Source organism: Amblyomma americanum, chromosome 1 (assembly GCF_052857255.1).
Source record: "Amblyomma americanum isolate KBUSLIRL-KWMA chromosome 1, ASM5285725v1, whole genome shotgun sequence".
Taxonomy (NCBI): Eukaryota; Metazoa; Arthropoda; class Arachnida; order Ixodida; family Ixodidae; genus Amblyomma; species Amblyomma americanum.
The window spans coordinates 306,742,010-306,755,895 of NC_135497.1; the positions used below are offsets into that span (position 1 = coordinate 306,742,010).

Sequence of the window (13,886 nt, forward strand, 5' to 3'; positions counted from 1 at the left end):
ATACTCACTCAGCGCCACAACGCAACAGGCAGACATCCTAATACGCACGGCTCTCACCTCCGCCCTACGTCTTCCACGGACGGTTAGCACGAAACGCCTCCTGGACACTGGTATCCACAATCGAATTAATAGAGGCTCAAAGCACCAAGCAATTAGTCCACCTGACTCGCACGGAAACAGGACAATGCCTACAGCGGCAGCTCCGTCTCACTCCACCCATTCCCACCCCAACAAGACCTACACCTTACATGATTTCTCTGCGCACGAAGGATCACATATATCAGAAGCCCCTACAGCGCAACATGAGCGCTAGCCTCCACCAGGGTAGGCGGCAGGCTCGAGCGAGCTGTTACACCAAAACATACAGCAACCGCTCCGATATCCTTTATGTCGACGTGGCAGAAAATTCTAAACTAGGATTATTCACGGCAGTCGCAGCCTATGAAGACGGCACTTTGGGGGCCGCCGCCACTATCCGAACTAATTCACCTGCAGAGGCGGAAGGAGCCGCCATCGCACTTGCGCTCGCCCACTCCACCATTGACAAAAACATAACCGAAGTTTGTACAGATTCCTAGGCCGCATACCGCCACTACCTAAAGGGCGTGGCGACGCCGGCCACACACCGTATTGTTGCCACAGCCACCTCTCTCGACCGAACGGTTACTCTGCCTCGATCCACGGTAATGAGCGCGTTCATGCGCTGGCCCGAGAACTCTCCTGCCGGACCCCGGACGATCAGGCACTCAACCCTGCGCAAGAGGCTCCATCGGTCCTTTATACATATCATCAAATCACCGCATTCTACAAACTCAGCCGCATGACGTTACCACCACCCCACAGTACTTTGTCGCCGTTATCCAGCGCCACATGGCGACAATTACAAACGGGCTGCTTTATTTTATCCTACCGTCTCTCATGCTTTCACGCCACCTTTCCTTTTCATTGTAACACCTGTGGCGTGCCCAGATCCACACTTTTCCACTACCTTTGGGAATGTCCTTCCCCACTGGCAGTACCCCCCATCCCCAATCCCACTCATTCTTCCTGGGAGGCTGCTTTACGAACCGCTCAGCCCGCCGGCCAGAAATGGCCGGTGGATCGGGCCTTATGTGAGGCACAAGCCCGTGGACTCCTGGACCAGTAGGAGACAACCCTGGAATATTTTTTCTTTCCTTTTTTTTCTAATAAAAGTTGTTTCCATCCATCCATCCATCCATCCATCCAGCTTGGGTTCCCCTATTTCATTTCAGCCGTGTATCTGAAAAAGTTGCAGAAAAACGTGGACTTGGATAACTCAACTGCCGAGATCGGACGTATCCTGCAGCTTTTGTCAGAGCTAGATTAAAAACAAAACAAAAACAGGCCTGGCCGAGATTTGAACTCGTACCGCTGGATTCAAAGTCCAGAGTGCTATAACCATTACACCATGAGCAAACGGTAGTGCTTTGCAAAACAGTCTCTAAAATAAAACATGTTTTTTTGACCTAGGCATGGAATTGTTATTGTTTACTTGGTGGTTTCCTACGATAAAAAAATATCGTTCTTGCTTTGAATCATGCGCAAATTGTTTACTTCATTCTAGCCGTGCATATGAAAAAGTTGCAGAAAAACGTTGACTAGGATAACTCAAGAGAAAAGAGCGCGCGTACCTGCAGCTGTCGTCAGAGCGAGGTTTCAAAAGCAAAAACGAATGGTCTCACCGAGATTTGAACTCGGACCGCTGGATTCAAAGTCCAGAGTGCTAACCATTACACCATGAGACCAACGCACATTCCGACGCCGGGAATCGAACCCGGGCCATCTGGGTGAAAGCCAGATATCCTAGTCACTAGACCACGCCGTAACGCGAGTAGGTCAACCACAAATAATCACAGGAGACAAAAATCCGAGTTATGTCACGCACGGCTCTTCTTAAAGTAGGGTCCCTGCTTAAGGACGCAAGCCTTTCTTGGCTCGAGTGGCGTGGACGAAAGTAGCGGACGGAAGTTGCCCGCACGATCTGTCAATCATAAGTTGCATGGTAATTAAAATAAAATGTTAAAGTTGATTACGCAGCAGTTAATAAGGAGCATATATGTAATGAATAAAAATAGCAGAAATGAAAATAAAAATAGTTAAAATATTGAAAATCAAACTAAGAAAAATGAAAAGCGAAAAATAATATCAATAAAAAAATTTCAAATAAAAACAAAAATACAAATTAAATAGAACGATAATCAAGAATAATTAAAAACAGCAACAAAGTGAAAAATGGATGGAGAAAAGGAAACACTTTCGCATTTCCGCTCTATCCTGTAATTTTTATCCTCCTCGTCTACAGTGTTGTTGAGCTGATAACGACAACTATACGGATGGAGTTACGTCTGTTCGACGGGACCGTTCTTGTCGCTATGAGGAAGAGAAAAACGAAACAAGAGGAACAACGACCTTTTATTCTGCGTCTTGCTCGGAAAATGGAGTGACATCAACGCCGTTACGCAGGCCGTCATTGGTTGCGCCATCGCTCGCAACGTCATCGAGGAAACCCGGTGACGCATAGACGAAATGCAGCTGGCTCAAGAACAGCGCGAAGGGCTCCGCAGGAGCAAAGGCAGCCTTCCTTCCTGCCTAAGATACTAGGTGGCAGTGTAGGACAGCAGAGCAGCAGCAGCAGCAGGATGCACGCTTTCCCGCGGGCTTCCACAGAAAGACAACACACGTCGTTCAGACGTGCAGCTCGAGACAAACCATCTGTGGGCGAGGGAGGCGCTATTTCTGCTGCTGCAAGTTTTGCCGCCTAGGGGTAGTTACAGGGACTTCCCTTGGAACGGAAAATTCGTTGATTGTCTTCTGAAGCCTGCACGTGCACAGGCACGAGTCATGGGTCGCGCACAGCGGTAGCAATAAGAGCGCGGCCAAATTAAGTAAAATTCCCATTTGCTCGCGTCGAACGAATTAGTACAAAGGATGCTTTCGGCGAAGCATTTCACCCCGCCGCGGTGGCTCAGTGGTTAGGGCACTCGACTACTGATCCGGAGTTCCCGGGTTCGAACCCGACCACGGCGGCTGCGTTTTTATGGGGGAAAAACGCTAAGGCGCCCGTGTGCTGTGCGATGTCAGTGCACGTTAAAGATCCCCAGGTGGTCGAAATTATTCCTTAGCCTTCCACTACGGCACCTCTTCCTTCCTTTCTGCTTTCACTCCCTCCTTCAGTAAAAAACCAAGACAATACAAAGCACGTCATTTTGAAACTAAAGTTCTGTGCAGCTCTAAAATTCATATCTGTTCTCATTTTTTTCTTGTGGCCTGTCGATAAGAGCACTGTGGAAATTAAGCGTCGCTAATTTATGACCACCAAATGATTTATGATCCTGGCAAAACGGTCTTCAGCGGCATCAACGCTTTCACTTGTCAAGACGGAAGCAACGGATGCGAGAGGGGTAACGCTAGACTACTGGGAAGTAGCTAATAGACGGCCTAAGTGAAGAGGGAGCGGTGGGGGCTGTCAAGCATGAAGTGGTCCTTATCCTGACTGCTTTTCCCTAGTGCCTTTCTCATAGTGCCAGCAGTGCTTTTCCTCCACACACACACTCTTCCCCTAACATACAATAGCGAATCCAAACGCAAGCAGATGCCGATATGTCACTGCGTGGAGCCTAAGAAGACGCCGTATTAGCCATTGTATGTACATACAGGATGACCGCCGACCTCGAGTTGGCTGAAAAAACCTATCTTGACATGACACCCTTTCTTATTTTTCATACGACGTTGTAAATGTCCAGCACGAACTAAGGTTTCTCGCACCTGATTGGGTGAGCTGAACACGTGCTTTGCTTTGACCTGATTGCATTCTTTGGAAGTCGCGACAAATAGAAACGTCTCTGGCCCAGTATATGTTCATCAAGGTGACGGTCGCGTTTCCCCCCACCAAGACGCGTACTTACGGCTGGAGGTTGCCCTTGCCGTGCTTGACGCCTGCCTGCGCGGCCAGCGTATCGGCGATGTTATGGGTCGAGCGGACGTGGATCGGCGATTTGTACACGTTGTGCACAATCTTACGGCCGTCAGCGCCCGGTGTGCTGTGACTGCAACTGCCTCCGCTGACAACAACCGACGCCGGCAATCCGAAGCACGGCGAGTTGGTGCCCGACGCCACCTGTTCACTGTCTCTCGCACCTTGTGCAGGCGCACGGCAAGACATGAGTGAACCGGGTGCACACTCCAGGTATCTTTAGCTGTCAATGTCAACTGCGGATAATTTGAGCCTACTGCTACTCTAGCAGCCCGCGACTCCGCAGTGCAAGGGCCGAAGGGCGCTTCTTCTTCAAAGCAATTAACACACACCATACACGTGCTTCTTAATGAAGCCCGTCAATTTCGTGTACCGTGCACTGCATAGTCTTCAAGAGCGGTGCGCACAATAAAGTCTTGAGCTCCATGTTCTGATGAGCTATTTCCTCGCGCTTATTCAAAAGATTGCTTGTCTTCGGTTCGGGCTTTCCGTTTACATGATTTCTGGCTAAGGTAAAAACAAAGGGACAACAAAGCAGACAAGACGTGAGGCACCACTGCTGCCTCTCCTCGGTGGACAATTACCAACGGTCGATAACTTCAGTACGTTGCATCATGTCAGCGCTTGCCCTGGGTACGCACGGCCGTTTTAGAGGGAGCGCTCGCCATTTGAAAGGCCTATTAGCTGGACACTGGTGTTTTGGTTAGTGGCCGGAAGTTTAAGAGCAGGACGCAACAGCGTGTTTTAAGAGTATTTAAGAGCAGGACGCAACAGCGTGTTGCAGCATTGCCAAGGGATCCATGGATCGGCATTGTCCTTCGATGCGACCGCTTGCCCGGACAGTTTATGGAAAGGAAAGATATCTTGGTGGACACCCGAACCACGCAGTAACGCAAGGAAAATGAAAATAAATTTTTTAAGGAAAGGAAAGGATGCCTGTATCACATAAATCGGTGGACACCGGAACCGGGCCGCGAGGGAAGGAAATTGAAATGAAAATTGGTTTTAAGGAAAGGAAATGACGCCTGTCACACTTCTCGCTGGACATTTTTTCCGCGCCGTAAGGGAAAAGAAAATCTCTTTCCTTACTGCGTGGTTCAGGTGTCCACCGAGATGCGCCATTTTCCTCTCACGGCCAAAGACGCCGACCACACGAGCTCCTTAACGCTGTCCCGTTAATATTGTTTTTTGGGGAAACGAAATGGCGCGCTATCTGTCTCACATATCGGCGGACACCTGAACCGCGCCGCAAGGGAAGGTATAAAGGAGAGAGCAAAAGAAGAAAGGTGCCGTAGTGGAGTACTCCAGAAAAAATTCGACCATCCGGGGATATTTAACGTGCACTGACATCGCACAGCACACGGGCCTCTACAATCTCGCCTCCATCGAAATTCGACCGCTGCGGCCGGGATCGAACCCTCGTCTTTCGGGCCAGCAGCCGAGCGCCATAACCACTCAGCCACCGCGGCGTGAAAACGAAGAACGGAAGAAAGAGGTGCAGTAGTAGAGGGCTCCGGAATAATTTCGACCACCTGGGGACCTTTAACGTTCATTGACATCGCACAGCACTCGGGCGCCTTAGCGTTTCGCCTCCATCAAAACGCCGCCACCGCGGTCGGGTTCGAAGTATCAGTTGCTGGTTTCGGTAGGGCATGCGGTGCACGTCGCGAGACAAGGGCGACCGTGAGGACTACGAAGGCGGTCTCGGGGACCGAAGTAAAGGGCATTTTGTCTATCATCGTTGTCGACGGCGGTTCATCCTTTCATGTCAGCCGCTTCCAACCAGCCGGGGCGCGATCAAAGCAGTTCTGTTTCCCGTTGCATTATAGTGTATCTGAATTGGCGATCTGGAGCAAGTTTTATTGCTTTACGAAGAGCGTGTTTCAATAGGCAGTTTAAAATGAGCTAAAAAGTTTTGCTTCGACTTCGATTCGTTCTGCGCCGCGAATGTTTGCTAAGGCCGCTGAAAAACAGGCGAGTGCTATATGGCTCTTCAAACAGCGAAAAGGACGTTACGAACGCATCGAGAGGTGTTCAACACGCCACCATAATACGAAAAATAGCAGAAATGAACGTGCCGGCATTTAAAGCACATGTAGCGACCCGCATGACCAGTGCCGGCCACGTGCAGTGGAAGGAAGAGAAAGTGGTGCCAGGATGTGCAACAGGTCGTGGTCGACGGAACGCAGCGGCGGCGTGCGCGAAGGTTAATGGCGCATTCTAACGTTCTGTGTAGCGCCTGCTCCTGCTGCTGGTGGTGGTAATAACTTTATTGATAGAAATATGTCGGTGGGTCTCGGTGTCTAGCCACTCTAGCCACTCTAGGTGTCTAGCCACTTGACGCGGCCTGTGGCTCTTGTAAATCAGCTAAAAAAGATGCGTGTGTGTGTGTGGGGGGGGGGGGGGTGTTTGGCTAATCACGGAGGCTTCTAAGACTAGAGTGCAGCTAACGCCATGTATGAGCAGTCTTTAGATTGCGCTACGCGTTTCTCCCATTCGATTCCAAAATTGCGGCTTAGTTGAAGTCAAACCGACGTGGTTTTACATGGCTACGTGCCAAGGGAAGAAAGTGGGCCACGCGTCGCTGAAGCTATAGAAAAGCGGGCGGCCAGAAAAATTTATATGGCCCGACAGACACAGCTCAATGGAATACGGCTATTAGCGCCTATTACTCGTCTCCTAAATGTACCACGCCTGCTTGTAAAGCATTTCATACTCGCCCCTGCTGTAGGACGAGATAGAGTGCAATTGTCTTTTTTTTCACTTTTATTCAGAGCACACAGAAGTTACAAAAAGCACACACAAAAGCGTTACTATTCACTCTGGAAATGAAGGTGTGCTGCTGAACGCGAGAAGATCAAAAGGAAAAGAAAAAAAGTAGAAAGGTTAATGCGCCGTGAAGATCCTTGCCTCATTGTCCTGTTTGTAGGCTCGGTCCCGACGGCCGCTATATCGACACCAGTGCATTTGGCGCCTGAGTACTGGAGCCGCTCTCTCTCTCTTGCCATATGTGTCTCTGCACATCCCTGATCGCGGTTTCACACGATCACGCAATCCTGGCACTCATTAGTGTCCAAGGTCATAGAAAAAAGGAAAGTGTTCTCCCTTTGCCAGGCGCACTAGGCGCAGTCCTCGCTCCACACCCGCTCTCAAAAAAGTTCCACTCCGCTAGAATGAAAACCCGCCACCGCATTCCGTCGATGATGATGAAAGATTCGTTCTGGTTCTGGCAGCTTCGCTGAAGCCGTTCTCATTTGCATTCCGTCGCTGATGAAGCACTCTGGTTCCATTACCTCGCTCAAGCCACACTGCGTGGCATCAGACCTCTGCGTGGAGTGCCGAGTCACAGCACCTTTACCGGCAGCTGCGGCCTCTGCAGCTTCCCACTCGCTGCCACTGTGAATCACCTTGGGGCTCCCGGCCAGTGGCTGCCTGCTTCGCATCTGGTAACTCTGGCCACGATGAATCACCTTGGGGCACCGGGTTCGTGGCTGCCTGATTCGCATCTGGTAACTCGGGCCACGATGAATCACCTTTTGGCACCGGGTTCTTGGCTGCCTGCTTCGCATTTGGTAACTCGGGCCACCATGAATCACCTTAGGGCACCCAGTCCGTGGCTGCCTGCTTCGCTTCTGATAACTCGTGGATTGCCGCCGCACAAAACGCGTCGCTGGCAACCAGTCTGACGAAGAAGTCGCCTCTGCCTTGTCCTTCTGCACACCGGTCTACTCACACCCGAGGTCGCTAGCACCAGGAAGGCCGTGGTCGCGACGAGCGGGCGTCGGCGCATATCTGCTGGTCCACCAACCTGTTCCTCTGGATGCGGGGTTGCTCCGTTCTTCCTCGTCGTCACGCTTGAGCTTCCTGGTGTTATCGCTCGAGGAGGCGAAGACGGGCATGGGCCGTCCAGGAGGAGCGCAATGGTCGCCTGCCGGCTCTCGATGGGGTTGACCTGCGCCTCGGTCTTCAGTGTGCCCTTCTCGTCGATGCCGGCGAGCCGAGCCGAGGCGCGCCGCGGCGCCATGGCGCCGGGCCGAACGGCAACCGCAGCAGGAGGTGCGACCGTCACCACCACCACCCAGGATTTGAATGCGGCGTCAGCGATCCGAGCCTGTGGTGGCCGGCGGGGCGCGTGCCCTCCATCTGCTTCCGCTTCGTCGCCTCGTCCGCTGCTGGCAACGAAAGCTTAACAATGGCACTTGCACATCGCGAAGGACGCTCTGCCACGCTGAGTGGCCTTATAATTGCATCTTGCGAATCTCAAGATCTGTGGAGAGCATAATGCGCTCTCCGCATGCGGGTCGTGCTGGCACTACTTTTCAATTGTTTGCTTATTATTTCTTTCACAGATGCCAGCGCCGCGTACTGGCAGAAGTTAACACAGCACGGAGTAATACTGTGGCAATAAAAAAGAACGATGACACGTGGCCGTGTATGATTTGTCGAAGATTGTTCGTTGCTTCTACATTGATTCAAATAAATATTTTTTTGCTTACATAAGCCTTTCGGCAGAAAATAGCTACGCCAAAGGTTTGCATTGAAGATTTGAAAATCTCCCATGAAAAGAAATTTCTATTTGTTCGAGGCGGCCCTTCCCAAAACACTCGTAGTGGTGCGAAGCCTTTCATGGTCAGAACTTTACGCGGCCTCTCTGAATTCGTCCTAATAGGTTCACACATTAAGCGGAAAATAAATCGCATAGGATCACGGGACATGTCTGCTATCGTCTACACTCCAGTCCTGTGTGTTACGTTGTGTTATCTGTGCTAAAGGTGTTCCATTGCATACGGCACAGAGTGATGTCATTTCGCATTCCTTCAGTCAATGCACCGACCACGAAGGTGAGTTTGAGCCTCTCTTTCAGATGCAACAAATTTCGTGGAAATTGCTTCAGCAGTCGCCGAGGAAGAAGCGTTTCGCTGTTTTCAATTGTTTAGGCAGGGCTGCCCAAGCTAGACATAATCGTCTCGAAGACGGTTCGTAAACATGTACCATGTATTCCATCGTTAAAACCTCGACAGGGATGCTGAGCAAGTAGAAGGGAAAGTGAGCCCATAAAACTGCAGTCAGAATGCGGACCTGCGCCAGAGCAGCATGATTGCCCCCGAAGACGAAGAAAGAGAAGATAGAACAGGGCAACTTGTGCTCAGGCTGCACTGAAAAAATGAAAATTGGTTTTTGGGGAAAGTAGATTGCGCAGTATCTGTCTCACATAATATCGACTGGCACCTGAACCGCGCCGTAAGGGAAGGAATAAGGGATGGAGTGAAGGAAGAAAGAGGTGCCATAGTGGAGGGCTCCGGAATAATTTCGACTACCTGGGGATCTTTAAGGTGCACTGACATGGCACAGCACACGGGTGCCTTAGCGTTTTGCCTCCATAAAAGCGCAGCCGCTGCGGTCGGGTTAGATAGAAGTATGAGAAATGAAAATTGGTTTTTGGGGACAGGAAATGGGGCAGTATCTGTATCACATATCGGCGGACACCTGAACCGCACCTTAAGGGAAGGGATAAAGGATGGAGTGAAGGAAGAACGAATGGTTTTATTTGGTTTAATGTTCCAAAGCGTTTCAGGCTTTGAGGGAGACTGTAGTACAGGACTGGAAATTTCGACCGCCTGGGGTTCTTTAAAGTGCACTGACATCGGACACTACACGGGCCTCTAGAAGTTAGCCTCCATCGAAATTCGACTTCCGCGTCCGGGATCGAACCCACGTGTTTCGGGCCAGCCGCCGAGCGCAATAACCACTCAGCGACCGTGGCGGTAAAAGGAAGGAAGAAAGAGGTGCTGTAGTGGAAGGCTCCAGGATAATTTCGACCACCTGGGGATCTTTAACGTGCACCGACATCGCACGGCACACGGGCGCCTTAGCGTTTTGCCTCCATAAAAATGCAGCCGCCGCGGTCGGTATCGATGGAAGCATGAACATTCACCGCTCCATTCCCAGGCTTTACCCGTTTTAGTGAGTTCCGTGAGTGGCCGTGAGCGGCGCAAACGCTGGAAGTGTTCTTCATTACTGTTGGAGAACATGACGCCGTGTGAGTGTACGCACGACCGCATTTTATATATAAAAGGATAGTGTCCATCGCTGTTTGGAAGGTGGCAAGGCGGGACGCAGGCCGAAGGAGAACCTATTGAATGCGGTCCTTCCTACGGTCGCCTACATTAACATCTACGTGCTTTATTATCCATTGCGTAGATCAATGGATTTACAGCAGCTAGCATGATGCGTCGATCACCTTAAGGTCCGCGTTTGGGCGAGTTGGTTTTCTATGCTGAACGTAAAAGCACAAAAAACAAGGACATAGAATCAGACAACACTAGCGCTCGTGTTGTCAGTCTTATTCTATGTCTTTATTTTTGGCGCTTTTACGTTCACCATAAGGTTCGAGGGTAAGTGCACTTTTTGTAACTCTGTTGAGCCATCTACAAAAAACGCCAAAACTGGGCGTTCAATCCTGCTTTGCGATTAACACAAGTGAAATCCACGGGTTAGGTGACGATTGTATTAGTTTTAAAACTTGTATTGCCAACGAATCAGGTCACGGTGTTTTGAGCACAGTCGATGAGGGTGTTTAAGTACAGGATTTCCGTTTTAACCCATACTCCGGCACTTTGTGGCTGACATTCATCCATTACTAAAAGATTGAATCAGAACACTTAAGAAAAAATTCAGTGATGGTTTGCAGTCGTCGTTTTAGACCTGGTGTGTAATCGGGATTCTCGTCAAGTTAACGGTTGCACTACACCGCCAATTTCGTAAAAATATATGCTTTCGTTGTTGTTTTCAGCAAATACGCTGCTAAACTGGTTAGCACTAGTTTAATTTGGTTATTGTTCAGTTCAATGGGCTGCGCAAACTTACCGGCTGAAATGTGGTGGCATATTCCCTTCGGGGATACCGTGGGTTATGCGGTTGTTCTCGCACTCCACATACAGTGCGTTTCATGTAAGAATCTCCACAATTTTTAAAAATAGTCTTTTTGAGTTAGAAGAGCGCTTTTTTCGCCATAGCATTTTCAGCGGTGCAGTACATCAGAATAAAGCTTGGCTGGGCTAACTACCAGCCTGGTTAACAAATAATGAATAGTTAACTTTTTGACTATTACTCTTAGGCTCCTTAACTATTGAGGAGCGTGTAGCCCACCGTAGTATAATATCCATATGAGTTTTTAGAATTTCTAAAACGCGGTTACTCTCGGCGCTGTGGCCCAACAAACATTGGCTACATCGCGCCAAAATACATGCGCTTTCGAGAAACTTTCAGGCAAAGCAACCTCTCCAGTGCAGGTAACTCGTCGACATAGCCAAAATATGTTTGGTCACAGCGCCGAGTGTAGCTACGCTTCCTAAATTATAAGTGCTGAAATGTATATTGCTTACGGTGGCTATACGCCTATAAATAAACAAGGAAACTAACAGGAGTAGTTAGTGGGCGGTTGCCTTAGAGCCCCAATACTGAAGGCATATAAATCGATTCCAAGGCCAATTCTCGAATATGCCTGCATTGTGTGGGACCCCTACACTGCAGATGACACCCAAAAACTAGAAAAAAACAACGTCGTGCGGCTCGCTTTTCTTTCAACCGTTACTGGCGCCTAGACTCTCATTCCGCCATGCTGAATCTTGCAGACTTAGAACCCCTTGCAGATAGAAGAAAGCCCGTCTCGATTTCCTTCATTCATTATACTTTTCTTGACTTGGTATTCGACCCGAAAATCAAATCGCTTGTGATTCTAGACGTGCCTCGCGCCACAAGCATACCCTTAGCCTGGGACCTATTTTTTCACGCACAAATACATACAAGTATCCTTTTTTTTCCAAGAACAGTTTCTGAATGGAATGTTCAACCGCAGAACTCTCCGTGGCTTGCTAATCATTCCTGATATCTTCACAGCTGGCTTAGTAGCTGCACTGTAACCGAATTATCAATTGTTTTTGCATTGTTTATTTCGTGGCATCTATATTGTTCGGTACAATCGTACCTGCTTTGCTTTTCCCCTGTATGTATTTCCCTCTCTTCTTGAATATACAGCATGTCCGCAGTATTAAATAAATACATAATAAATAAAGAGGTAATACTCAGTGTTGGTTAACGAGCCTGCTAGTTAGCACATACCTTGGCTGTGTTCTGACGTACCACACTACACCAGGCATGCTAGCAGGTGGCGGCAGCGTGACATGTTCGTAACACACTTGTAAGTGTGGTGCGCCTAGTTCTCTTTCTTTGACCACGGCCCATTCGGTCGGGAATGTTAACATGAGTTCACGAAGGTAGATGGGCGCGCCATATTACCGAAAGAAATACAACCCAAGAATTAAGCATTCGACAAACACAGCGAACCACCGAATGAAAGTTATGCTATGAATCTTTACTCTAGAGGTGCAAACTCCAAGTCTTGTCACTCCGCGGCCTCCTGCTGTGCGAATCTGCGGTCGGCGCCAGTGTTTCATAACCTCTTTCAGTGCTATTGCAAGCGTGCGACTGATCACAAAAAAGTACATACATAGACCATGCACATGGAGGGAAATGAAAGGCAAGCGCGTTTGTAGCACCACGAGCAAACTCTAAAACAAGAATTATCGAGTGGAAAGCGAAATGTCGCCACCCTAGTCACCGATGTTAAGGCAGTATGACCGACCATACGTTTCGGCCGGTATTCCTATACCACTGTGAACTCCAAGTAGTATTTGGCTACTTTTACGAATGTGCCTGCATTAAATGTGACGAGAGCTTTATCAGTTTTGTACATTTTCTGTGCTTTGGTGATTTAAGCTTGTTCGAAGGGGACAGTTGGGGGCGACACTTAAACTTCGCCTTAAGGATATGACTCAATAGCGTTAATGAGTAACTGCCGATATATATGCGGAATCGGCAATTCTCAACTTAACACTCATATGCTCCTGGGGGTTCTCATCCCACTCCTTGCGCAGTGGTTAAGGGATGCGCCACCGCCCTTCCACGACAGGTGCTGCCACCGGTGGGTCTTGTGCGACCAGAGTTGTTCTTCCCGAGCAACCACTTGCGATCAACATTTAACTGAACTGCCACCTGCCAGTGTGGTCACTTTTCTCACAATCCGGTGGGTAGGTTGGGGTGACCCCACAATGTCTCGTGACCTAGGTTGCCCACCTAGGTTCAGTCTCCGTGGTTGGCGGCCTGGCCCACCCTGCGCCACCTTTTTGACGCTCACAACGCCGACAACGCCGACGCCGTATTTGCTGCGTTACCGCGTTAATATAATTTTGTTATCGTCTTGCGAGCCGATGGGGTCATCTTCACCCACTGTTATCGTAGAAGACATGCGTTACGCCTTGATTAGAATGACGACCATCCGGTTGGCACCTTCATAAGCGAGATGTTTAAGTGCGGTCAGCTTGCCTTCATTCTCTTCGTCATAAACCGTAACAACGACGTTGATGGCGACGTCATGAGAGCACACAGCTGCCTTGTCAGCTAACTCATATTTGGGTTCCATAATGTCTGCAGCTTGGGTCATAGCGTTAATTGTGCGTAATATTTAGCGCCTTGGGCGTTTAAGGCGCTTTGTACACGATGGTGCATATTGAATTGAGATATTTTTTCTGGCAGCGCACGACAGCTAGCAGGGATATCTTTGTTCGAGATAAATTTAGAACCTTTCATATCCTGAACTGGGTGTACTTATACTTCAATTAGCGGACGCAGTAAATATTATTACTTAAAACAGTAGCACGCCTTGCGCCATTTTCACGCGGACAGATTTGGTCATCCGTAATAGATACCACATTTCCGCTGTTCTATCGCCATGTCTATTTTCAAATAAACTGATATATACTGATTAGACAAATCCTGGTGTATCGACGTCACTATTTCCAGGTATGACACTGTTGTATGAAATTCTGTACGT

At 49.2% G+C, this 13,886-nt stretch overlaps 2 non-coding genes across 2 annotated transcripts; both read right to left on the bottom strand.

Annotated features, from left to right (window-relative positions):
• Window positions 1-1,694: 1,694 nt before the first annotated feature.
• Window positions 1,695-1,766, bottom strand: TRNAQ-UUG (transfer RNA glutamine (anticodon UUG)). Its single transcript has one exon. It is a non-coding gene; the product is annotated as a tRNA-Gln (tRNA).
• Window positions 1,767-1,774: 8 nt separating this feature from the next.
• On the bottom strand, window positions 1,775-1,846 carry TRNAE-UUC (transfer RNA glutamic acid (anticodon UUC)). The gene has a single exon. It is a non-coding gene; the product is annotated as a tRNA-Glu (tRNA).
• Window positions 1,847-13,886: the final 12,040 nt, after the last annotated feature.